The sequence below is a fragment of the Callospermophilus lateralis genome, chromosome 6 (assembly GCF_048772815.1).
Source record: "Callospermophilus lateralis isolate mCalLat2 chromosome 6, mCalLat2.hap1, whole genome shotgun sequence".
Classification (NCBI taxonomy): domain Eukaryota; kingdom Metazoa; phylum Chordata; class Mammalia; order Rodentia; family Sciuridae; genus Callospermophilus; species Callospermophilus lateralis.
The window spans coordinates 136,401,189-136,427,697 of record NC_135310.1 but is presented as its reverse complement, the minus strand read 5'-3'; the positions used below and the strand labels follow the sequence as shown (position 1 = coordinate 136,427,697).

The window sequence follows — 26,509 nt, the reverse complement described above, 5'->3', positions numbered from 1 at the left end:
AGGTGTGCAGAGTAGTTAGCTGGGAAGGCTAGAGAGAGCAAACCTGTCACTGAGGGGCTTTCATGGATCCTTTTTCTGAATATCAAGTGATGAATGAGTTTTGGCAGAAAACCCTTGTGTGAATGGCCAATATTATGATGTGCTAAGGTATGACCAAGAATGCATGGGCATGTCAATGACAAAAGAAACCTTTTCAACAAAGGGTGCTGGGAGAACAGATAAACATATAGAAAAGAATGGAGTCAGACTCCCTCCCTCACTTCATACACTCATACAGGTGTACACACACACACTCACACACACACACACACCCTCAAAATACATCACAGAACTGAATGCAAAGGTAAAACTACAAACTTTTAGAAAAAAACATAGTAATTCATCATTTTGGCCTTACATTTAGTAGTGGTTAGTAATATAAGGCACCAGCTAAGCAACAATAGAAGTAATAAGTAACTTGAACTTTGTTGAAAATAAAAGCTTTTGAGCATCAAAAACTCGTTAAGAAATTGAATTGACAACTCACCGAATGGAAGAAAATATGTGCAAATCATAGTTTATAACTCAGAAATGACTGTTACCCCAAATATATAAAGAACTGTTACAACTAAGCAACAGAGAAAATCCAATAAAAAGTTGTCCAAAGACTTGAATATGCACGTCTCTAAAGATTATTATGCTTGCAAAACAGTCCTCATTTATCACTTATCATTAAGGTCTTGCAAATCATAGTCATAACAAGAGACGACTTAATGGCTAGAAGGATGGCTACAATCAAAGACATAGACAATAGCATATGTTCTCAGGGACAAAGACACACAGTGACCTGGGGAAGGAAATATAAAGGATGTGGCTGCTTTCTAGCTCATAATTCCTTCTATGTTAGACAGAGACTTAACTAAGTGACCCAGCAATCCCACACCTAAGTGTGGGAACCAAAGTTAGACATGCACAAAAAAGTTTGTATATGAGCATTCACAGCAGTGTTACTCAAATAGCCAAAAAGTACAAGTGATTCAGTCAACTAACAAAACAGATTAATAAATATGGAATATCCATCCAATGGAATGTTTTTCTGCAATAGAAAGGAATGGAGTACTGATAACATGCTATGACACAAGTGAACCTTGAAAATATTAGACCAACTCAAAGAAGCCAGTCACAAAAAGACAGGGTGTAACTAAATTGCTGAAGGCCCTGATTTTATCCTTGATGAAGGAAAGGTGACTTGGCACATTGTCCCATGTGCAGACAGCCACTCACATCTCCAGGCACAGTTATAGACAGGCTTACTGAAAAGATCCTAGGAGAAGCCAGGTTTCACAGCATGCTTTCCATGGTTCCTCCCCCAAGTTCCCTGGGACCACAATTCCATTCAACACATGTTCCCCCAGAAGTTCATCCAGACAGGAGGCAGCATCTTCTGGAATATTCCTTGTCTTGCTATGCCATTGCCCTGCCTAGCCTTCTCTATTCCTGCCTTCCTCTGGACCTCACCAGAGAGCCACTTTTAAGGTTGCTCAGGGAAGAGCTCACTGCTCTCAGGCAGCAGGCCCTGTAGCCTCCAAGAGGTGCTATCCTTAGAGGCTTGGGCTAATGGAAGAGAGGTGACTCAGGAAAAAGTGCATCATGTAATTTATATCACAGAATTTTCCTATGGGTACATAAAGTATATTCATATTTTGAATAGAGGTTTACATGTCTCAAAGGAAGTTGTCATTTCTTATTTCTAGGAATCTGTCACTTGAAAACAGTCTAAGAATAGGATGCCACATTTGTCATATTTCTGACCTTCATAAAGTTGTATGTTGAAAAAAATAGACAAAAATATAAAAGTTGCAAGTTGTCCTCTTACTCAATATTAACATAGCTAATGGCATAATGACTCATTTTCCCAAGATTTCAAGCAAGTATTTATGAACAGCATTCCATCACCAACAAAGCCCTCCCAAATGAATCCTCAAATGGACACCTCACCAGACTGGATATCCCAGGATGTGGCACCACCTAAACCACCTATTGAAACCAGGCCACCTGTTATCCTCACTGAGAATCGACTTCAGTGAGAACTCACAGCTCCCTCACTGACACCCCTCAGTTGTTTGTTTTCCATTTTAAATGTTTTATTGTGGTTAAAATATACATGATGTGAATATGCTGTGCCAAACATTTTTTTTAAATATATTTTTTTCGCTATAGATAGACACAATACCTTTATTTATCTATATGTGGTGCTGAGGATTAAACCCCGGACCTTGCATGTTCTAGGTGATCATTCTATCACTGAGTCCCAACCCCAGCCCTCAATTTTTTTAAACACAATCCTTGTACTCAATATCAGCACTCTCAGGGCCATAGCATATTAAAGGAATATTTATATTCCTGAGTATATAAATTTAATTCATTAAATGAATTCTACCACACCCATTTTCTCTAGTGTAGAAGAGTAGATGCTGGCCAAGTGCTAGGAAATATTTCAGGCCTTTGATAAAACCACTATATAATCAAAAGAATCCCTGTAATGAATATAACATTAGAAAGTAATTTAGGTTTAATTATTGTTATTATCTATTTTTAGCTTATATTTCCTTGATAATAGAGATATACTCATTTCCTTTTTAGATTATTGCTAGTGTTATTAAGACATAATTATGGGCTGGAGTTTTGGCTCAGTAGCAGAGCTCCTGCCCAGCATATGTAAAGCACTGGGTTTGATTCTCTGTACTACATATAAATAAATGAATAAAATAAATGTCTATCAACAACTAAAAAACGTTTATAAATAAAACACTTAATTATGTACCTATTAGTTTCATTCACTGGTGCTATATTTCTCCACATAAGTCATGTAAAAGAGACCACTCCTAAATTATGACAGCTCAAATATCAGGAGTAGGTCTCTTCTTTAGCTGTGAGAATTTTGATTTTTATAATAACAGTCCAATTATTTAGGTACATATAAATATGTACTATGTATGACTTCATTTTTGGACTTCATACTTCTTTGTTTTTCTATAAATTGCCAATTTTTAATATTATTTTATTTAACTGACATTTTCTGAACTGTACACAAAGTTGGAACCTGATTCAATAAATGGTGTAATATTTAGAAGGGCCTTTCAGGTTTTTCTTTTGAAGCTATAACTTTTTATAGGATTTTATTATGGTATTTATGCATTTCAGTCCTGTTTTCAACCTGAAATTACCTTACTTCTAGTTTTTTTCGTGTCAAACATGAAATATACTAGGAACTACTCTTCAGTAATAGTTAGTCAGAAGTAGTTCTGTATTAACATCAGTAAGGGATCATCAGTCCATTTTATACAGACCATAAAGGTAGACTTGTCTTCCACTCATTTAGAGCGAGTAATGTTTTATGCTGGAAAGTAAAAATTGTAGGATTGATTTAACAACCAGTGTTACTATTGAGAGAAAACCGATTAGATTTATTGAACTTGTAGAGATTCTTTTTCAATGCCCATTTTCTCATTTAAAATAATCATGGGCTCAAGTATCATGGAAAGTCTTCACTGGCCATCAATTCTGATTAAGCTGCTTCTTATACTTAAGAAGAAAAGTATATTAATGCATGTATTTTTAGACTTAAATATATACTCTTTACAAAAAACCAAAGAGCATATTTAACACTTGAAAAAAAGCTTTAACCACTAATTCTTAATTAGGATATTTTTAATAAATATTCTTTCTTGGTCTCTTTCAGTGAAATATTGTTTGAAGTGTCATCTCTGGACTGGTGCAGTTTTGTAAATTGTTACTTATTGGCAATGATATAGAAATTGAGATTAAGAACGTCACACGATTATAGTAGTTTCACAGAGTCATTTTATGACTATTGAATCTAACAATAACAAAATTTGGAGTTATGTCTTTGTTTCTTCATTTCAGTGTGCTAATAATTCATCTCTATTTTACAAATGTCTCCCTGAAAACAAAACAAAGGACATTCTCCATATCAGTGAACCACAGAAAAAGAGGTATAAAATGAAGAAGTTGTAAGGGAAAACAGGGACAGAGTGAAATTATGTTATGGTTTCCAATTTCTACATGTTTCCTGAGAACTGGTTTATTTTTTGTATTTGAAATCTTCTATTTCCATGACCTTAATAGTTGTGTTTTCTGATAAACTCTTAATATGCTCTAGTTATTCTTTTTTTATGAAAAAAAACTAGCTGATTTTTATTATCAATGCCAAACAAGACTTTAAATCAATTACATAAAGTTACTTTTACATTTGCTACAATCACAGTAAATATGTTTCTTTGTATAAAGGGACAGCCTTTGTTTGGCGTTTAAAATATCCCCAACTTTAAGACTACATACATAAAACTCTGTTAGTTACTCATATAATAGTACATTAATCAAATTAAATGTTATACTCTAGAATAAGGTTAAATGAAAATAATTTGCTCATAAGATTAATATTTAAACCATTTTTATTTACAAAATACTATCCTAAAAATTATATCTTCGTTAAGCTTCAAATGGAGCAAAAGTATAAACTCGTAAATAAAAGCTGTTACTGAAACTATAAATGAGAGATAAATTACTTTGAAAGAAGATACAAAATATTTTCAGGTTTCTTGTTGTGCTTCTGGATGTTCAGTAGCAGGCTCACTTGAAAGTGGAATCAACTCTGAAGGGAAATCACTTCTGTTTTCAGAATGCAGGGGTGGGAGGTGGGGGAAGAAATCCAGCTCTTGGGGGAAGATAATGAGGAAAACACCATGGAAATGGAGGGGGTGGTGGAAAATATTCTCGATATGCTCCATACATATTTCTTGGAGGAGGTGGAGGGGAAAAAAAGATCCTTTTCTCATAAACTGACTCCTTGGATCCACTGGAAACAATGGACCTCTGGTTGGAGGGAAAGGTGATAAAGCAAAGCCAGAGCCAGTTTCTTGGTTTTCAGCAGGAAGAGATGAATCAGATACATTGGAATCACCAAGATCAACTTTGGTATCATTTCTACTGGATTCAATATCTGAAGACATAGACCCATCAATTTTATCCAAAGGCAGCATAGTGGAACTTTTGTATTCTGCTGATACTGAAGGTCTACCAGAATTAAAATAACATCCATCTTGCTTTTGAAGAGGAATCTTTGGATCAGAATATGGTTGGTCTGGTGGAGGAATCATTATAATATGGGCCATTTGACATGGAGGTTTTGGGGCCTAGTGTCAGAAGTTGTTCTCTGAGGATCAGTTAACCTATCACAGTTTGATTCTCTTTTTTCCTTGCTGGTAGGATAGTCCAGTGAATTCTCTGGACCCTTTGAGCCTCTTCCATCTACCACTGGCACCAAAAGAGAGAATATGTGTGGACCATTCTTTTCCAAATAAGAAGGTCTCATTTCACATGAAGGCTGACCCAATGGTGAGGGACTATTTGGGGAATGCTCTCTGCCAAAGGCTGTATTTGAAACATCAAGTTCAGAAGGATCTTTTTCTGCAATTTTAAATTTTACTTCCATTTCAGTTCATTTTTGTCTGTTGTGAGCATTTTGTTTTCTTTTTTTTAAAAAAAGAGAGAGTGAGAGAATTTTAATGTTTATTTTTTAAATTATCGGCGGATACAACATCTTTGTTTTGTATGTGGTGCTGAGGATTGAACCCGGGCCACACGCATGCCAGGCGAGCGCGCTACTGCTTGAGCCACATCCCCAGCCCGGCATTTTGTTTTCTTAAATCATTGAGGTATCTTTCAGCACTCTGAGCCGCCAACTCCTTATCATGTGCTTTTTCTCATAGTATATATACACCCCTGATAAAAATGAATGGTTCTCTCCAATTCTTCTTGAAGATCATTTGTTTGCTTTCTGAAGGTCTCCAGTGGTTTAGTTGTATGGCTTATCTTTGCTTCCACTTTGGAAAATTTCTCTTCCTACTTTACCTGGTAATTTTTTTCTCCTATTAATTTCCTTTGCAGTTCCATTACATTTTATTGATATAGTTCCATCATGACTTTAAGTTTCTGCTGAAAATTCTGATTCTCACTTTCAAACTGTGTATTTTCTGCTTGCAAAGATGCTTGTTCTGTTCTAAGATTTTTAATATGCTGTATAATATCTTTTTGTGTTTCAATTAGTTCAGATAATTAAAAATTTGATTTCTTTCTCTTTCTAAGGGTTTAAAAGAGGCCTTTAACTTAGCAACATTAATCAGTTTCTTCAAAGCCCCTTTTGGCTGATATTCTAAGTGAGTACCAATTTATGATACACTCTCCATTTGCAATTCCAAGTTACCATCATCTATTAGGTCTTCACCAGCCACAGAAACCCAATCTTTCATATGTATCAAGTGTTCAGTCAGAGACTTAATGTGATTTTCTTTATCTCTTAGAAATTGTTCTGCATGTACTTTAGAGTGTTCAAATGCCATTTTTTATTTATTGAGGCCATTCACTTTTTCTTTCCATACCTCAACTTCTTGTAAAAGCTGTTTATGACTTTCCTGAAGTTGGGAATTTACATTCAAAGCCTCTTTTATTGCTATAGTAACTGCTTCTTTATTCATTTTAAATATTCTCAAGGTTTTTTTACCTTGAGATTTGAGGTAAAATGTGCCATTCTCTACAGTCATAATATCACCCACTTGAGATTCTAGGGACTTAATTCTTTTTAACATATCCACCATCAATTCATCCTGTTGAAAATATTTAGTTTTCTCTTGTATTACCTCTTTTTATAGAAAGGGTATTTCATCCTCAAGTTTAGATTTGGACCTATCCAGGTTTTCATACATTGTCTCCAATTTTCTGCTTTTATTGACTCCTTCTCTAAAGTGGCATCCTTTAAAGATGACTCTAAGCCTTCATACTCTCTTTGGACAAGGCTAACTTTTTCAAGTAGTTCACATTTTTCTTTAATTAGTCCAGAAAGTTTTAGAGCAAGCATTTTTTTTTCCTTCTCATGTAATGTCTGCTTCTCACAGACTGATAACTTCTCCACAAAAACAAGAGAACAACAAAAAATCCAATAGCTGTACATAACACCAACTTCCATGAACAGCCATAAGGACTAGGGTGTGTTTCCATGTCTTCAAACAAGACAGACCACAATCCTGCTTACTTCTTCCAGGACCTCACCAAGTAGGGCTGAAGGGCAGCTGTTGCCTCTCATTCACACTAAGGCTACTTTGGCTATTCCCTCCACAACCACATCATACTCAGCCACACCAAAACAGGCTGTGAACACTCAGGCCTTTGGTCAGGAAGAAACCTGCACCAGGCAACGAGGCAGACCATTGTGAACCAGTGAGTGTGTGGGGGGGGATCATGGTCATGGGGAGGCCTGGTTATGGGTTCCCAGGGGACTAGCACATTCATGCTGCCTGTTAGAGAAATCTTGGCCCCTTCACTGTGCTGTGAATCCTGTAGCATCACAGGTTCAAGCATATCCCATTCAAGCCAGAGAGGAATCCTCCCCAGGTCACCCACCCTTTGGTTTGTTTAGGCCAGGCCAAGGCAGAACTTATTATGTGCCATTCTGTACAGTCATAATATCACCCACTTTGATGTCACTAAAATTCTAAAGCTCTCTAAAATTTTAAAGAGATAATACAACATATATTTATATTTGTACCACTTGTCCTTTTATTTTAATGACTCATTCCTTTCCCTCCCCTCCTGTCCCCTATCTTTTTCTTTCTTTCCTTCCTTCCTTCCTTCCTTCCTTCTTTCCTTCCTTCCTTCCTTCCTTCCTTTTTTCCTTCCTTCCTTCCTTCCTTCCTTCTCCTGTTCCTTTTCTTGCAGTGTTGGTGGTTAAATTTCAAGGCCTAGTACATGCTGGGCAAGCTCTCTAGCACTGAGCTACATCTCCAGGCCTGTTGACACTTTCTATAGAAGCCATGTGAATTATTGACATATAAAACCTCTTGTGTTAGACTATTTTAAAAGTAATTTTAGAGGAGTACAAACATGAGCACAAATCAGTTTTGATAAGTTATTTTTAAGTACTACAGCAGATATAATGTTTCTAAAAAGAAAGAGGTTAAAACTTGAGTTGGTTTTCATGTCAGTTTTTGTAGACTACTATTTATTTAAGAGTCATCAAAATCTTTTTTCAGATTTTTTTTCACTTATCATAGGATGTAAATACTTCTAAGAAATCTGGTCATTATAAATATGTAGCAATGAGAAGGATAAGGTAAGTGATTTTTTTGGATCAAAGAAAACAGAATAAAATGTTGCAAGGGATTCTCACACAGAGACAATGGACACCAGAGTATTCAATAGGAAGCATTGTTTATTTGTGTGCATCCAGCCTCAGTTAATTCTTATCCAAAGGCTGAGCATTTAGTGTAGGGAGTGATCCCTTATAATATTCTGGTTAGTTTTCTTTTACATACTAGCCTTTATGTAGTATGTAAAAGAAAACTAATAAGGTAATACACATTCCTGTTTGGGAATTCTATTTCTATACTACAAAATATCAAGAATGTTCAAAACTGATTTCCAGAGGGCTCACAATTGTACAGACAGCATCATATTCTCTTTCCTTTGTTCTGAGCAATATTTACCACAAAATGTAGCTCAGTGATAAAGCACCCTGGCTTCTATTCCCAGTACCACACCAAACAAATGGCAGATGCACTTCATTTAGGGCAGATAATTTAGTATTATAGTGAGTTAGAGTGAGCAAAATTTACCCCAGGTCAGTTAAAAGAAGAGCTGTATATCTTGATTGGTTTAAGCTTGTTCTTCCAGGCCTTCACTAGAGAGCAATTTCTGAAACAAAGAAACAACTTCAAGTGATGTTAGAAATGAGCAGCTTTCTACCTGCAATCACAAGTGTTCCTAAGTTCCTGCCTGGCAGTTGACTACTTTTCAGACTGTTTCCTGGTGGGGAGAAAAGTTTGAAGGGGGGGAAAAACTTGATATCTGGATCCCTTGGTGGATCTCCTTTCTCTTAGGATATTCTAACCAATTCCCTGGCAGCACCTCTAGTATCTAATATGCAGAGAGTTTGAATGGCCTCGGAATCTAGGGCATTGAGCCCTGATCCCAGACCCTCACCTCATTCCATATCTCTGGGTTGTGGTTGTTCTCTAGGGCACCTCAAGGCTCTGATTTTGGGAGGATTTCACTTCCATCCCACCTCTATGCCCTGAAGTTCAATAAGGGCATAGATTGCAGTACCTGGAATTGGGAAGGAGTTTCTCCAGGCAGGAGATTCAGCCTTACAAGCAGGCTGTCTTGACATTGACCCTACAGAAGGCAGTGCCCTTGGAGCTACCCAGTAGATCACCTTTGGGCTGTAACTTATGGGGTTGAGTCTTAGCATTTGTGCCAGACAGGTGTTTCTCCTTTGTGCCCAGGATCTCCCTCCCTGAGGTCATAGTTACACTTTGATGGAAGCTGAAAGCTATCTAGGTGCCAGCCACTCACTGTTCTCACTTACTCTGCCCACTGGTATAAGAATCAGCTTTATTTCTCAGACCAATTTTCCAAGGCCCAGGTGACCCAGGAGGCTTTAATAAAGGTTAGTTGAATTCTGCAAAGGGACACCTTTGTTTTGAGAGGCTGCAGTAATAGGAATCACCTGGAAATTTTCTTTTTGACCATCTTGACAGTGGGGTTGTGATGGGTGCAGTCAGGAATTCCTTTAAATCCACTGTCATTTGTGGCTAGAGACCGACCCAGAAGCCTTTTGTCTTGGGCTAGAGAAAGCATATTTGGCACATTGTAGAGAAATTGTTGGTTAGGGGTACAAAAGGTGTGGGGAAGCTTGAAAACACCTTTGAAGACCTTCCTGGGACACTTGGTGAGAAGTGGCAAGAGGAGAGGCAGGGCTTCTGACCCACCAGCTCATGAGCCATCATTGCTCAATAGCCATAGATTAAAAGCCACATTTTCATGCAGTGGCAACTGCTAAGAGGTGACTGAAGCAGAGAAGGCCAGAGCAGTTCAGGTCTTGGTGGATCCAGGAGTTATATCAATCTTGCTGGCCACTGACTGGTATGAATCAACAGGTGATAGCTAACCTCTCCAGGCCCTGAGTGTAGATAAGGGCAGAGATACAATCTGATACAAATAGCTACTTCTTATTCTGCGACTTCTGACCTTTCCTGAGTATCACAGCTAAATTCTGGCATGAGCAGAATCATATGTAATAGAAGATAAATTGTCACCAAGAGACAACTTGTGAGTTTGTCCAAGTCACACATCTCAGGAGTGGGTCAACCTGGTTGAAGTAAGGCCCAGTCCATCACACCTCAGTTCAGGGAGCTGCTGTCAGTGGTGGGTCACCAGCTCTAGGGGATGGTACTGGTGACACCTGTGTGCTGTCCCCAGTGGCAGGATTTTGCATTCACTGTGCTCTGCCATCCTCCTGAGGACCTTGGGTAAAGGTGATCTGCATTGTATAGCAGAGAAAATAGAAACCCCAATGTGTGCTAGGATATGGCAATGAGCACACAATATTAAGCACCAAACAGGGGATAGACCAGGGCATCTACAAGCTCTTTGTTTGTGGGCCTGGCCTCATGACTTTTTATTGATAAGAAAGCTCTTGGAAATCAGGAGTAGACCTGCCTGTGTGGGAGGGAGATGGAGGTGGAAAGTGGAATCTGACCCACTTCCTGTGTCTGTAGCACCTATGAAGTTGGCTTTGACTCCAATGAGTCATGTTCTGGTGCCAGATGGGGAATCCAATATAATCTTTTGTTTCCCTTTGGATAGTACCATAATGAGAAGTTGCTTAAAATTAAATTTTTAATAAATATTTAAAATATTTACTGCTGTTGGGGTCAAATTCAGGGTCCTTCTGCATGCTATGTGCAGACTCACCACTGAGCTACTTCCCTAGCTCCTTATCAGATTTAGGAGGAAGTTTTCATATTTCTAGATGTTAGCCAAGATGAACTTAATAAATACCATCAATTTCTGGGACTTATTGGAAAAGTATTTGCCAATGACTAAGACATGCAAGTTTTCTCTATCACTGCCAATTTCTGTCTTCAGAAGGCTAGTGTTGATATACATCATGGCAGTGTAACTGTAGAAGAAGCAGTCTTGAGTGCTGTTAATGAGCTAGAAAGAGTTGCTGTTCCTAATGTCTTGCTGTAGGGAACACCCAGATGCTGTGTAGTGACAGGACAACTAGTCCAGTGCTTCTCTTGTCTCCAGGCTGAAGGGTGACTTTTAAGCCTGTCCAAACTGTTGCACACCAACACTGGTGTCACATACAATGGAAGTGAGTAACTAAGTAAATAAAGTGGAAGAAGCCAAGGACACTCTTGGACCAAGCCTGTGGGCCATAAGCTGGATGGCATGTCCATGAGGCTAGGGAGAATGTTCTGCTCTCAAATGGTTTATTTGATTGGTCTGGACCACGAGGGTACTCTTCATAAGATTGATAAGTTATTTGTAGTTATTTCTGTGAAGTCCCCTCACCACACTATCAGATCAGTGTTTGGTGAAGCAGGAGATGGGATTCTTAGAGAGCAAGCAGTTCATCTTTAGAATTCTGTTTACTGAAGTATGCATCATGTCATTGAATTATTGGGACAATTTTTCAGTAACATTATTTAGACAAACAAACTCAAGAATGGACAGGTGAAGCCACAAGTTCACAGAACTTTAAGTGGGAAAACCAGGGTTTAAACTCAGGGAGCCTCATTCCAGTGCTCACAGTCTTAATCTCTGCACTGTGTCCATAAAAAAATTGTCAACATCCACTAGCAGGGGGATTGCAAAAGAGGAACACAGGAATGAGATGGGGATGGAAAACAGCTATAGTCAATGCCAGGTCTCATGCCAGCTGCATCTGTCATCTCACTGCATCCCCACAACTAATCTAGGAGGTGTTAATATTAAAGTGTGAGTGAGTCTCAAGTCAGATTTATCTGACCTCAAGCACAGACCACTGTAACCCACTGTGGTGTGGTCCTTAACTTCTGTTGGAAGCCACCAGATTCCTCTAGCCCTTGATATGGATCAGCTCTGTGTCTAAGATCTCAATCTGCAAGAGACAATGACCTCCATCTCCCAGGTTGCTGGTGAATAAAATTCACTATTGTGTCCACTTTACTTTTTTATTATTTTTTAGTTGTAGATGGACACAGTTTATTTTTTTTCTTTATTTTTATGTGGTGCTGGGAATCGAACACAGTGCCTCATGCATGCTAGGCAAATACTCTACCACTGAGCCACAATCAAGGCCTCTCCACTTTATTCTTCATTTCCTTCCCATTCACAAACATTGAAGTCACCATTGTTGGAAACCTGTGGGAAGGAGAGAGAACCAGGAGATGCACCAGAAAAACACAAGCAAAACCTAACAACAGCAAATCATGTGAGCTGTGACAGCTCTGATTTATTAGACACCAGTATGACCGCAAGAACATGATTCCCATAAAAGGAAATTTGCAGGCACTTATTAGTGACAAATACTGATAAACAGATGCCATAAAAAACATTTTGATACAAAATTGTGACAAGTAAACCTATAAACATAATTTAATAAAGTCACATAACTTTGCAGTGTGGTTTTTCTTCTCCTTACCTTTTCCCATTAACTCAAATCACCAGTAATCAAGCCCCAGGTGCAATTTGTTTCACTCTGGCACCATATTAGAAGATGCACAAAAGACTTTTGTCACATAAAAACATACTTAACTCAAGCCATAAAGAGGATCTTCTGAAAAACCAAAAGAGATTTGCACTACATTAAAATCCTGGTAAATCCATGAGGCAAAGCACTCATGAAAGAAATGTGCTAGAAACATAGATGCAATTTTTTTTCATTAAACTATAATTTTGCAGAACATTGGTAAGAATGTAACACTTTAGCCTGGTCTTTTGACTCAGCATTTGGAGGCAACCCTTTAATTGATCCATTCACAGGTTCAGACTTAGGCAATATAAGACTCCATTTCAATTTTCATCTTCAGGATACGCAAATAAAGTGTTACTGCTTTGCTCTCCTGGTTCAACAGGAAAATGTATACATGAGCAAAAAAAAAAAAGAGTAGGCATCATGTCATGAAGAGATATCAGGAAATAAACCATCAATTCACAACACAATCAAAAAACTGCAAAGGGGACATGATCTCATTTTGCAGATGAAGAAACTCAGGCTAGCAATATGACATAATTGGCTAAAGGTGACAGATTACTTTTTTTCATTTTTTAAGTTGTAATTGGACACAATGGCTTTATTTTATTTATGTTTATGTGGTTCTGAGGATCAAACCCAGTGCCCTGCATGTGCTAGATGAGTGATCTGTTACTGAGCCACAACCCCAGCCTCACTGACTACTTCTTTTAAAGCTTAAAATAAGTCTATTATCTTGAAGTACCAGAAGTCAAAAGTCCAAAAATTAGTCTTGATTAATAAAATCCGCAGAGCTGTTTTCTTAAAAGTCTGTGTCAGGCTGAGACATATGGCAAGGCTCACAACTCAACCAGTGATGTCTCCACACAGCCAGTTTAACAAGTCACGAACTAGAACCTGACACTTCCCTTCAACCCTTCTTCACATGGATCTGGAGCTGAAGCTCAGACCTCTACTCCAAGCCTCAGACCAGAAGCCCACCTGCCTGCTAAGGATCATCAGGTGATTGGCTCAAGAGTGATACCATAAATACAAACTTCCACACCCACAGAAAATCTCCAGGTCTTTTGAGACAAGTTAACACCTTCCTCAGCAAAATGGTACCATTACAAATGTACTCCCTGAGGAGGAAGTGGTGGCTTCCCACTACCCACCAGTCATGTTTCTGGATGTAGTAGTTGACTATTGATTAAAACCAAACTCTCACCTTCATCCCAGTTACAGAGAAGGACCATTGGCATTTCCACTTCCAACATCAGTATCATCTTAAGGAATCTCTAAGTGTGTTTCACTTAAGTCACTAAGTAGAAGATCAGCTGAAATCATAGTGGCCCTGATTGGATAACCCTGGTCCACAAAGCAATGCACAGAGGTTCCCAGAGAGCAATTGGGTCTAGCTAAGTCTTCTTCTCTACAGGATATGCTCTTCTCAGCAGCAAATCTTCCCAAGCATTACAGTGGATTATTTGTGGAGTATTTTTTGTTGATGATGTGGCTGATGTGATTGTTGTTATTGAGTATTTTAAGTTCCTACATATTCCTCATAGTGACTCTTTGTCACATTAATAGTTTGCAAAATATTTCTCCCATTTTACAGCCTGTCTCTTCCCTCTATGGCAAATTTGCTGTGCAGAAGCTTCTTAGCTTGGTTAATCCTATTTATCTCTTTTTACATTTATTCCTTGTATTTTGGGGGACTTATGAAAATGTCATTGCCTATACCAATGTAACAAGGTATTTCTTCTGGTTTCTTCTTGTGTTTTCAGAGTTTCAAGTCTTACATTTGAATTTTTGACCATTCTGTTCTCATTGTCATTTTTGTTGTTGTTGTTTTGTGTTACCAGGGATGAAACCAGGGCCTTGCACAGGCCAGGAAAGTGCTCTACCATTGAGCTACAACCTCAGGCCTCAAGCTGATTTTCATAATGAGAAATAGAGGACAAATTTAAATATCTCCCTTGTGACTATCCAGTTTTTCCAGCATTATTTATCGAAGATACTCTCCTTTCTCCAACACAGGTTTTTGGTACCTTTGTTGAGAATGATTTGCCTGTAAGTACACAGGGTTATTTCTGACTCTGTTCTGTTCCACTGGTCTGCATGTCTTTTTTGAAAGGGGTGAATTCAAATGACCAACAAATTAATGAAAAAGAAAAAAACAGCACTCAACATACTTAGCCATCGTGGAAATAAGAATTAAAATATATATCTCACACCAGATAGAATTGCTATTACCAAAAAGAAAACAAATTCTGGCAAGGATGTGAGTGAGAGGAAACTCTCAAACATTATTTATGGGAACACGAACTAACACTGACATATGGAGAACAGATGGAGCTTCCTCAAGAAACTAAAATTTGATCTACTATATGATGCATTTCTGAGTATATCTCCAAAGGGAATGAGATACCTGCCACCTGTGTTCATGGTTGCACTGTTCACAATAGCTGATATGGAATAAACCCAGATGCCCATTAGTGGAGGAATGGATAAAGATACTGTACTATATACACACAGTTGTATATAATGAAATATTATTCATCCATAGAATAATGACATTCTAGGGCTAGGCTTGTGGCTCAGTAGTAGAGAATTCACCTTGGGTTTGATGCTCAGCATGACATAAAAGTAAATAAGTGAAATAAAGGTATTGTGTCCAACTAAAACTAAAAAATATTTTGAAAATTTAAAAAAGAACAACATTCTATCATTTACAGTAAATGGGTGGAATTGAAGGATATTATATTCAGAGAATTAAGCCAAATTCTGCATGTTCTCATATGTGTGTGTTTTTAAAAGTCTATCTTAATGTATAACAGTGATTACTAGAGGCTGAGAAGCATTGAGGGTATGGGTAATGGGAGGTTAGATAATGTGTACTAAAACAGAGTTAGATTGAAGTAATAAGTTCTGGTACTCTACAAAAGAGTCAGGGGACAATTCTTTGCAATAACTTATTTTGTTTTATGTCTAACAAGAAAAGAGCTCAAAGGCCCCAATTATGAGGAATGAGAGGAACATAAATACTAATTGTCCTGATTTGATCAGTACACAATGTACACATGTATTGAAATATTACACTGTAGCACATAAATATGTAAGATTATTGTGTTGAAGTTTGAAATGTTTGAGGTGAAATTGTTAACTACCTTGATTTGAACATTATATTCTATATATAAATTTGTAAAATTAAAATAATACTGTTTTTAAATGATGATGCTGGAAATTATCAAGAATACAAGCAACAATAAATGTTGGCAAGGATGCGGGGAAAATGGTACACTCATACATTCCTGGTGGGGCTGCAAATTGGTGCAACCACTATGAAAAGCAGTATGGATATTTCTCAGAAAACTTGGAATAGAACCACCTTTTGACCCAGCTATCACAATCCTCAGTTGATATCCAAAAGACTTAAAATCATAATACTACAGTGATGCAGCCACATCAATGTTTATAATAGCACAATTTCTAATAATCTATGGAACCCACCTAGGTGCCCTTCAATGGATTAATGGATAAAGAAAATGTGGTAGAGAGACATAGTGGAATATTACTCAGCTTAACGAAGAAATAAATTATGGTATTTCCTGGTAAATGGATGGAACTATAGAATATCATGCTAAGCAAAATAAGCCAATCACAAAAAAACCAAGGGTTGAATGTTTTCTCTGATATGTGGATGCTAATTCAAAATAAGGGGCTAGTAGAGGATAGGAAAGGCAGCAGAATACAACAGACACTAGTATGGCAATATGTAAATCAATGGATGTGTAACTGATGTGATTCTGCAATCTGTATATGGGGTAAAAATGGAAGTTCATATCCCACTTGAATCAAAGTGTGAAATATGATATATCAAGAACTATGTAATGTTTTGAACAACCAACAATGAAAATTAATAAAAAAAAATAAGGGGTTAGGGAAGAATAGAAGTACTTTGGATTAGGCAGGGGGAGAATAAAAGGGGATCTGGTGTAGGGGCAAGAAGGATAGTAGAATGAATCAGACTTTATAACCCTAAGTGCATATATGATTACATGACTAGTATAACCCTATATACAATCCGAAGAATGAGAAGTTATAAACCATGTGTTCTAATATCATGTATAATTAATTAGAACAAATTAATTTTTTAAAAAGTTGATAGTGTATAGTGGTAGCTAATGTGTCTCTCAGCCCCATAATCCCAGTTTGAGCTGAAGAGGGCATCTATTTGACTCTTCAAATTTGAGGGGGAAAAATATTTTCCATCTTCTTTGCTTTACTTTTTCAAAAGGGAGAAAATGAATATCCAAAAAAATCAGCAGTTTGGGGGGACATGTTTGAGTGACTTGAATCTCTATTATTTTATCCAGTATTGTAAAGGGAACAATCAGAATACAATTTCCATTTAGAGCAGAAAAAATGGAATGGAGGTTCATGCTCTTATTTTTAAATCCCATGATGCTGACACAAAGTTTAGCCTGGCTGCCATCCATTTAGATTCTTAGGAATGGTAACAGAAGTCCCATTGCAGAGCAAACCCTCTTCCCATGGGAGCACTGTTCTCGGGTAAATGGAAGTTCAAGAAGAACCTTTCCTCTGGAGCAAGAAAAAGAATGAAATCTGTCCATGCCACGCAGACTAACTCCAGAGAATGGGGTTCCCTGCCAATCAGAAGGCTGCAGTGCACACACTAGAAAGTTCCATTCTGCCCTCAGCTTTTCCCGGTACAGGTATTTGTCACCTATTGCTGGGACTTTCCCAACCCTACCTTCTAGAGTACAGACCTCAACTCTCCTACATTTATGGAAAATTCTAGTTCTTCTTTGTCAATGGCTTTCCACCCACAACTAATTCCACTTCAGATCACTCTGAACCATATCCCACTGCCAGGAACACATCATCTTTGGGAACCATGAGGTTTTTTTGTTATTCAAATTGAAATCATAACACAATGACTCTGCATCCTTTCAGAGCACATGCAGACTTAACCCTGCCATGTATTTCAGGAATTTATCTATAATGACATGGAAAAATAATTCATTCATTCATTAACTGAAAGTGTAACAGAGTGAATGACCTTAGCAATTCTGCATGTTATTATCATATATCTCTCATAAAATATAAATATTCTTTATATATCTATGTTCCCCATCCTTGTGTAACTCAAAAAACAGCTCAAATAAGGCTTATCATATTGAGTGCTAACATCTGAGTAGGTGATAACATACAGGGGCCATATCAGATATACAAAAAACAGAGTTCCCCACGCCATCTATTCACCAAGTTACAGCAGGCACTATTACTCATGGATTCTGTATCTGTAAATTATTTGTAACCCCAAAAGCCTCAACCTGAGATATTTTTTAGTCATTGGTGGAGATGTACAGTGCAGTGAAAACTTTGAGTCACTTGTCCCACGCACACATCCCCAGCTGAGGAGGTCCATGGGGATGGACACTCTGCCTTCTTCTTTCAGCTCTTGCAGAGAAGACCAGAGCAGGGAAAGGCAGTGCAGCATGGGTCAGGAGGCTTGGGACAGGGTTTTTGAATCCTGAATCTGGCACATGGTAGTAGGCAGCATCAAGCAATTCACTTAACACTTCTGAATTGTGTCCTTGGTAAAGAAAACAGATTGTAACAGAATAAGCTGTTTCTAGGATTGAGATTAAAGCCTATGAGATGGGTGTGTGTACTCTCTACACAGTGGTTCAGAGAACACATAATTATCTTCATTTTATATTTGGGAGAGCAGCAGGAATTTCATCTGTATTACCCATGCTCTGTGTTTGCCAAACCATTGACCCATCGGTTTGAAATGGGAGATTGTGCATTAAACTTCTTTCTTATCAGACCTTCTACACCTTTAGTAGTGTGCCACTAGGATAGAGGGAAAGAACACTACACAATCAGGTAGTATGTTTGTCACAAAATTCACAGAATATATTGAAATTTCATATCAAGACAGCCAAAAAAAAAAACTTACTCAATTGCAATCTGAACACATTTTATGTGTTACTGTTTAGCAAAGTTTAAGGTACAATAGATCCCAAACTATTTATTTTACCTTGAATTTTTACCAAATAATAAAAACCCAAATAATAATAGCTATCATACATTTATATTACATAAAAATTGTTTTCAAAGTTTTACTTAGAATCATACCAATTAAACTCTCCAAATATTCTGTATATTAGGTGTTGTGTCCTGATGTTATGGATGGGAAAACTGAGGCTCAGTGTAGGCTGCTTCTCCAGTGATCACAGTTGGGAGATGCAGACTGTGTGTTCACATTGGTGCTCTGTGTCAGAGGCCTCCTGGGTGCAATGCTTCATCACCTTGGTGCAGCCCACACAAGGAAGGCGTTGTCTTGGCTTTAGAGGACCATAGGCTGATGGGGAAAGGTGAATGTACACATGGGGACCTTTCAACAACCTTGGTGAGACATAGTTTATAAATAATGTATAATTAATATGATGCATATATTTAAAGGGTACAGGTCTGTGAATTTGACACTATGTATATCTGTGAAACCACCCTATACTCAGAACATTTCTGTCACCCTGAATGCCTCTTTTCCATCCATTACTCCCTGAGTTTCTGGCTCCATGTAACTGTTGATGAGTTTTTTCCACTGTAGACTGTTCTGCATTCTCTAGAATTTTATCTAGATAGAATCACATGTGCATTCTCTGAGCTTAGGAGATGCCCAGGTCTTGCTGGCTACATTAAGTCCATCCAAACAAGGGGCTGCTGCTTATCTTAATTTGAGATGCCCATGACATCTCCTGCTGAAAGAGACTCTCTGTCCCTCATCCCCCACTGCTGAACCACCTCTATAGAGAAAAAAAAAACTGGACCAAAAAGCCAGTCTTTTTCTTCTAAAGAAATCCCTGCCCAAATTGTATTCAGCAAAGTTCAGTTCTACCTTTTTAGACAAGCACTACCAAAATAGTGCCCCTTATCAAGACTATGCCAGCAACCAAAGCCCAAGGTTATGATTTTGGTGCAAACCTTATCATGTGCTTATCTATGAGATATCTTCATTTAAGCACATTATCCATTCACAGGAAAGACTTAAAATGTAGCACCAGAACTTACAGGTTTTCATGAGTCCTATGCTTCACATGCCTGGAAGAACAGAGTGTCCACCTGATGAGCCCAGAAACACATAGTGTTGCCAGAGTCCTGCACAGTTGTAACCAGGGCACAGGGCTTCTGGGGAATATCTCTGGAGCATAGGTGCCATGTGCCACATGCACAGGTGTTGGGACCATGACCTTAAGTCTTCATGGTGGGTTTATAAATCATTCATATAAAAGACAAATATTTTCCAGGATTAGCATAGTCTCAGAAGTAGAGGAATACTGAAGGATAGAATTATGTGTGTTTTTCAAACCTGTTTGAAACTACTTTTAGTGGGGAGGTATTAGGGATTGAACCCAGGAGTGCTCAACCACATCCCCACACATAATTTTTTTAAAATTTTTTATTCTGAGACAAGGTGTTCTAAGTTGCTGAGGCTACCTTTGAATTTGTGATCCTTCTGCCTCAGTTCCCCAAGCCACTGGTTTTACAGATGTTTACCACCACAATGAAAACATTTTTTAAAGAAGATAAAGTTTTGCAAAAAGAATAGTGTAAATATGTAAATGGTGTGAACTGTAAAGTTACCTTGTAAAAATCAGAAGCTAAGAATTTTTATCTCTGAGATTTTAGGAAAAGGAGAAAAGTAGCCTCCCACCACCTACTACAATTCATAGAAAGGTCCATGCTGAACACCTGGAAGAGGCAAGACTTATTTTCTGCTGCCAAGAGATGTCTGGACACCCATTCTCACATGGTGAAGATTTTGGGGAGGTCCAGGAAACGAGCACCAAACCAGGGTCAGAGAGGAAAGCCTGTGCTTGGGCAGGACTTGGTGGCCCAGTTAGTCATCAGAATCCACCCCTTGATTGACTCTTTCCTTTCTAGCATGGCAATTGCTGGCTGAATCCTGGCTACAATTCTGGTTTGGGCTGGCCTGAGAAGTAGCCCCCGGGGGTGGGGAGGTGGGGTGGGTGGGGTGAAATTACAAACATTCTTATTGTAAAGAATTTGCATGCCTCCTACCATCCCTTGAGATACAACCCCCAAATTACCTTCTCCAGGAAGTCACTACTGCCTGTCAGCCATGACCCCCCTGTCCCCATATCAGTTTGTACACAGCTTTAAAGGAGGATTTCTAAATTGTGACCATTGAGGCTAAGGATCACGCCTTAATCATCTGTGCACCTCTAGCACCTGGCATCACAATATGTGTTTGTAAAGTAACAAAAATAATGGAGATTTAAGTTCCTGTGAGGTTTGAGCCAATGGCTTCTCAGGCCAAGTCTCCCAAAGTTCAGTTATCTGTGTGGCATGGTCACAGGCTCTGCCATGACTTTTCTTCATAAACAACTTTCATTTCCCACTGGGAAAGACAGCTCAGTGGAGCTTTGAATGCTTTCAAATGAGAGCAGGAGAAACTCTGCTGGTGACCCATACCCTCAATCTCTCCATCTCTCCAACAATCCTGGTAGGAAGTCACTTGCTATAGGTTAATAATTTTCACAGACATGACCTGTTCCTGTCCCTCTAGGTCACAGTTTGGGAATGACCAGTAATGTCTCAGTTCTTCCCATGCAGCTCAGCCCCTAATAAAATGCATTCATGAGGAATGGGCTCCTTGCACTAAATATATAATTTCCTGAGGTACATTACAAACATTCTGATAGCTATTTGTTTTAAGTCCCACCAAGTCTCATGTTATGTACCAGAAGGGCACAAATGCCATCTTGAAGAAACTCTGAAGAGAATATGATGCTGTCTGTACCATTGTGAGCCCTCTGGAAATCAGTTTTGAACATTCTTGATATTTTGTAGTATAGAAATAGAATTCCCAAACAGGAATGTGTATTACCTTATTAGTTTTCTTTTACATACTACATAAAGGCTAGTATGTAAAAGAAAACTAACCAGAATATTATAAGGGATCACTCCCTACACTAAATGCTCAGCCTTTGGATAAGAATTCACTGAGGCTGGATGCACACAAATAAACACTGCTTCCTATTGAATACTCTGGTGTCCATTGTCTCTGTGTGCAACATTTTATTCTGTTTTCTTTGATCCAAAAAAATCACTTACCTTATCCTTCTCATTGCTACATATTTATAATGACCAGATTTCTTAGAAGCATTTACATCCTATGATAAGTGGAAAAAAATCTGAAAAAAGATTTTGATGACTCTTAAATAAATAGTAGTCTACAAAAGCTGACATGAAAACCAACTCAAGTTTTAACCTCTTTCTTTTTAGAAACATTATATCTGCTGTAGTACTTAAAAATAACTTATCAAAACTGATTTGTGCTCATGTTTGCACTCCTCTAAAATTACTTTTAAAATAGTCTAACACAAGAGGTTACATATGTCAATAATTCACATGGCTTCTAAGGAAAGTGTCAACAGGCCTGGAGATGTAGCTCAGTGCTAGAGAGCTTGCCCAGCATGTACTAGGCCTTGAAATTTAACCACCAACACTGCAAGAAAAGGAACAGGAGAAGGAAGGAAGGAAGGAAGGAAAAAAGGAAGGAAGGAAGAAAGGAAGAAAGGAAGGAAGGAAGGAAGGAAGGAAGAAAGGAAAGAAAAAGATAGGGGACAGGAGGGGAGGGAAAGGAATGAGTCATTAAAATAAAAGGACAAGTGGTACAAATATAAATATATGATGTATTATCTCTTTAAAATTTTACAGAGCTTTAGAATTTTAGTGACATCAAAGTGGGTGATATTATGACTGTACAGAATGGCATATAATAAGTTCTGCCTTGGCCTGGCCTAAACAAACCAAAGGGTGGGTGACCTGGGGAGGATTCCTCTCTGGCTTGAATGGGATATGCTTGAACCTGTGATGCTACAGGATTCACAGCACAGTGAAGGGGCCAAGATTTCTCTAACAGGCAGCATGAATGTGCTAGTCCCCTGGGAACCCATAACCAGGCCTCCCCATGACCATGATCCCCCCCCACACACTCACTGGTTCACAATGGTCTGCCTCGTTGCCTGGTGCAGGTTTCTTCCTGACCAAAGGCCTGAGTGTTCACAGCCTGTTTTGGTGTGGCTGAGTATGATGTGGTTGTGGAGGGAATAGCCAAAGTAGCCTTAGTGTGAATGAGAGGCAACAGCTGCCCTTCAGCCCTACTTGGTGAGGTCCTGGAAGAAGTAAGCAGGATTGTGGTCTGTCTTGTTTGAAGACATGGAAACACACCCTAGTCCTTATGGCTGTTCATGGAAGTTGGTGTTATGTACAGCTATTGGATTTTTTGTTGTTCTCTTGTTTTTGTGGAGAAGTTATCAGTCTGTGAGAAGCAGACATTACATGAGAAGGAAAAAAAAAATGCTTGCTCTAAAACTTTCTGGACTAATTAAAGAAAAATGTGAACTACTTGAAAAAGTTAGCCTTGTCCAAAGAGAGTATGAAGGCTTAGAGTCATCTTTAAAGGATGCCACTTTAGAGAAGGAGTCAATAAAAGCAGAAAATTGGAGACAATATATGAAAACCTGGATAGGTCCGAATCTAAACTTGAGGATGAAATACCCTTTCTAGAAAAAGAGGTAATAGAAGAGAAAACTAAATATTTTCAACAGGATGAATTGATGGTGGATATGTTAAAAAGAATTAAGTCCCTAGAATCTCAAGTGGGTGATATTATGACTGTAGAGAATGGCACATTTTACCTCAAATCTCAAGGTAAAAAAACCTTGAGAATATTTAAAATGAATAAAGAAGCAGTTACTATAGCAATAAAAGAGGCTTTGAATGTAAATTCCCAACTTCAGGAAAGTCATAAACAGCTTTTACAAGAAGTTGAGGTATGGAAAGAAAAAGTGAATGGCCTCAATAAATAAAAAATGGCATTTGAACACTCTAAAGTACATGCAGAACAATTTCTAAGAGATAAAGAAAATCACATTAAGTCTCTGACTGAACACTTGATACATATGAAAGATTGGGTTTCTGTGGCTGGTGAAGACCTAAAAATGATGGTAACTTGGAATTGGAAATGGAGAGTGTATCATAAATTGGTACTCACTTAGAATATCAGCCAAAAGGGGCTTTGAAGAAACTGATTAATGTTGCTAAGTTAAAGGCCTCTTTTAAACCCTTAGAAAGAGAAAGAAATCAAATTTTTAATTATCTGAACTAATTGAAACACAAAAAGATATTATACAGCATATTAAAAATCTTAGAACAGAACAAGCATCTTTGCAAGCAGAAAATACACAGTTTGAAAGTGAGAATCAGAATTTTCAGCAGAAACTTAAAGTCATGATGGAACTATATCAATAAAATGTAATGGAACTGCAAAGGAAATTAATAGGAGAAAAAAATTACCAGGTAAAGTAGGAAGAGAAATTTTCCAAAGTGGAAGCAAAGATAAGCCATACAACTAAACCACTGGAGACCTTCAGAAAGCAAACAAATGATCTTCAAGAAGAATTGGAGAGAACCATTCATTTTTATCAGGGGTGTATATATACTATGAGAAAAAGCACATGATAAGGAGTTGGCGGCTCAGAGTGCTGAAAGATACCTCAATGATTTAAGAAAACAAAATGCCGGGCTGGGGATGTGGCTCAAGCAGTAGCGCGCTCGCCTGGCATGCGTGTGGCCCGGGTTCAATCCTCAGCACCACATACAAAACAAAGATGTTGTATCCGCCGATAATTTAAAAAATAAACATTAAAATTCTCTCACTCTCTCTTTTTTTAAAAAAAAGAAAACAAAATGCTCACAACAGACAAAAATGAACTGAAATGGAAGTAAAATTTAAAATTGCAGAAAAAGATCCTTCTGAACTTGATGTTTCAAATACAGCCTTTGGCAGAGAGCATTCCCCAAATAGTCCCTCACCATTGGGTCAGCCTTCATGTGAAATGAGACCTTCTTATTTGGAAAAGAATGGTCCACACATATTCTCTCTTTTGGTGCCAGTGGTAGATGGAAGAGGCTCAAAGGGTCCAGAGAATTCACTGGACTATCCTACCAGCAAGGAAAAAAGAGAATCAAACTGTGATAGGTTAACTGATCCTCAGAGAACAACTTCTGACACTAGGCCCCAAAACCTCCATGTCAAATGGCCCATATTATAATGATTCCTCCACCAGACCAACCATATTCTGATCCAAAGATTCCTCTTCAAAAGCAAGATGGATGTTATTTTAATTCTGGTAGACCTTCAGTATCAGCAGAATACAAAAGTTCCACTATGCTGCCTTTGGATAAAATTGATGGGTCTATGTCTTCAGATATTGAATCCAGTAGAAATGATACCAAAGTTGATCTTGGTGATTCCAATGTATCTGATTCATCTCTTCCTGCTGAAAACCAAGAAACTGGCTCTGGCTTTGCTTTATCACCTTTCCCTCCAACCAGAGGTCCATTGTTTCCAGTGGATCCAAGGAGTCAGTTTATGAGAAAAGGATCTTTTTTTCCCCTCCACCTCCTCCAAGAAATATGTATGGAGCATATCGAGAATATTTTCCACCACCCCCTCCATTTCCATGGTGTTTTCCTCATTATCTTCCCCCAAGAGCTGGATTTCTTCCCCCACCTCCCACCCCTGCATTCTGAAAACAGAAGTGATTTCCCTTCAGAGTTGATTCCACTTTCAAGTGAGCCTGCTACTGAACATCCAGAAGCACAACAAGAAACCTGAAAATATTTTGTATCTTCTTTCAAAGTAATTTATCTCTCATTTATAGTTTCAGTAACAGCTTTTATTTATGAGTTTATACTTTTGCTCCATTTGAAGCTTAACGAAGATATAATTTTTAGGATAGTATTTTGTAAATAAAAATGGTTTAAATATTAATCTTATGAGCAAATTATTTTCATTTAACCTTATTCTAGAGTATAACATTTAATTTGATTAATGTACTATTATATGAGTAACTAACAGAGTTTTATGTATGTAGTCTTAAAGTTGGGGATATTTTAAATGCCAAACAAAGGCTGTCCCTTTATACAAAGAAACATATTTACTGTGATTGTAGCAAATGTAAAAGTAACTTTATGTAATTGATTTAAAGTCTTGTTTGGCATTGATAATAAAAATCAGCTAGTTTTTTTTCATAAAAAAAGAATAACTAGAGCATATTAAGAGTTTATCAGAAAACACAACTATTAAGGTCATGGAAATAGAAGATTTCAAATACAAAAAATAAACCAGTTCTCAGGAAACTTGAAGAAATTGGAAACCATAACATAATTTCACTCTGTCCCTGTTTTCCCTTACAACTTCTTCATTTTATACCTCTTTTTCTGTGGTTCACTGATATGGAGAATGTCCTTTGTTTTGTTTTCAGGGAGACATTTGTAAAATAGAGATGAATTATTAGCACACTGAAATGAAGAAACAAAGACATAACTCCAAATTTTGTTATTGTTAGATTCAATAGTCATAAAATGACTCTGTGAAACTACTATAATCGTGTGACGTTCTTAATCTCAATTTCTATATCATTGCCAATAAGTAACAATTTACAAAACTGCACCAGTCCAGAGACGACACTTCAAACAATATTTCACTGAAAGAGACCAAGAAAGAATATTTATTAAAAATATCCTAATTAAGAATTAGTGGTTAAAGCTTTTTTTCAAGTGTTAAATATGCTCTTTGGTTTTTTGTAAAGAGTATATATTTAAGTCTAAAAATACATGCATTAATATACTTTTCTTCTTAAGTATAAGAAGCAGCTTAATCAGAATTGATGGCCAGTGAAGACTTTCAATGATACTTGAGCCCATGGTTATTTTAAATGAGAAAATGGGCATTGAAAAAGAATCTCTACAAGTTCAATAAATCTAATCGGTTTTCTCTCAATAGTAACACTGGTTGTTAAATCAATCCTATAATTTTTACTT

The 26,509-nt window shown here is 37.8% G+C and overlaps 2 pseudogenes; one reads left to right on the top strand and one right to left on the bottom strand.

Moving 5' to 3' along the window:
- Nucleotides 1-1,510: 1,510 nt before the first annotated feature.
- Nucleotides 1,511-7,141, bottom strand: LOC143402186 (melanoma inhibitory activity protein 2-like; annotated as a pseudogene).
- Nucleotides 7,142-22,837: 15,696 nt separating this feature from the next.
- LOC143402185 (melanoma inhibitory activity protein 2 pseudogene) lies at nucleotides 22,838-25,301 on the top strand (annotated as a pseudogene).
- The last annotated feature ends 1,208 nt before the right edge of the window (nucleotides 25,302-26,509 follow it).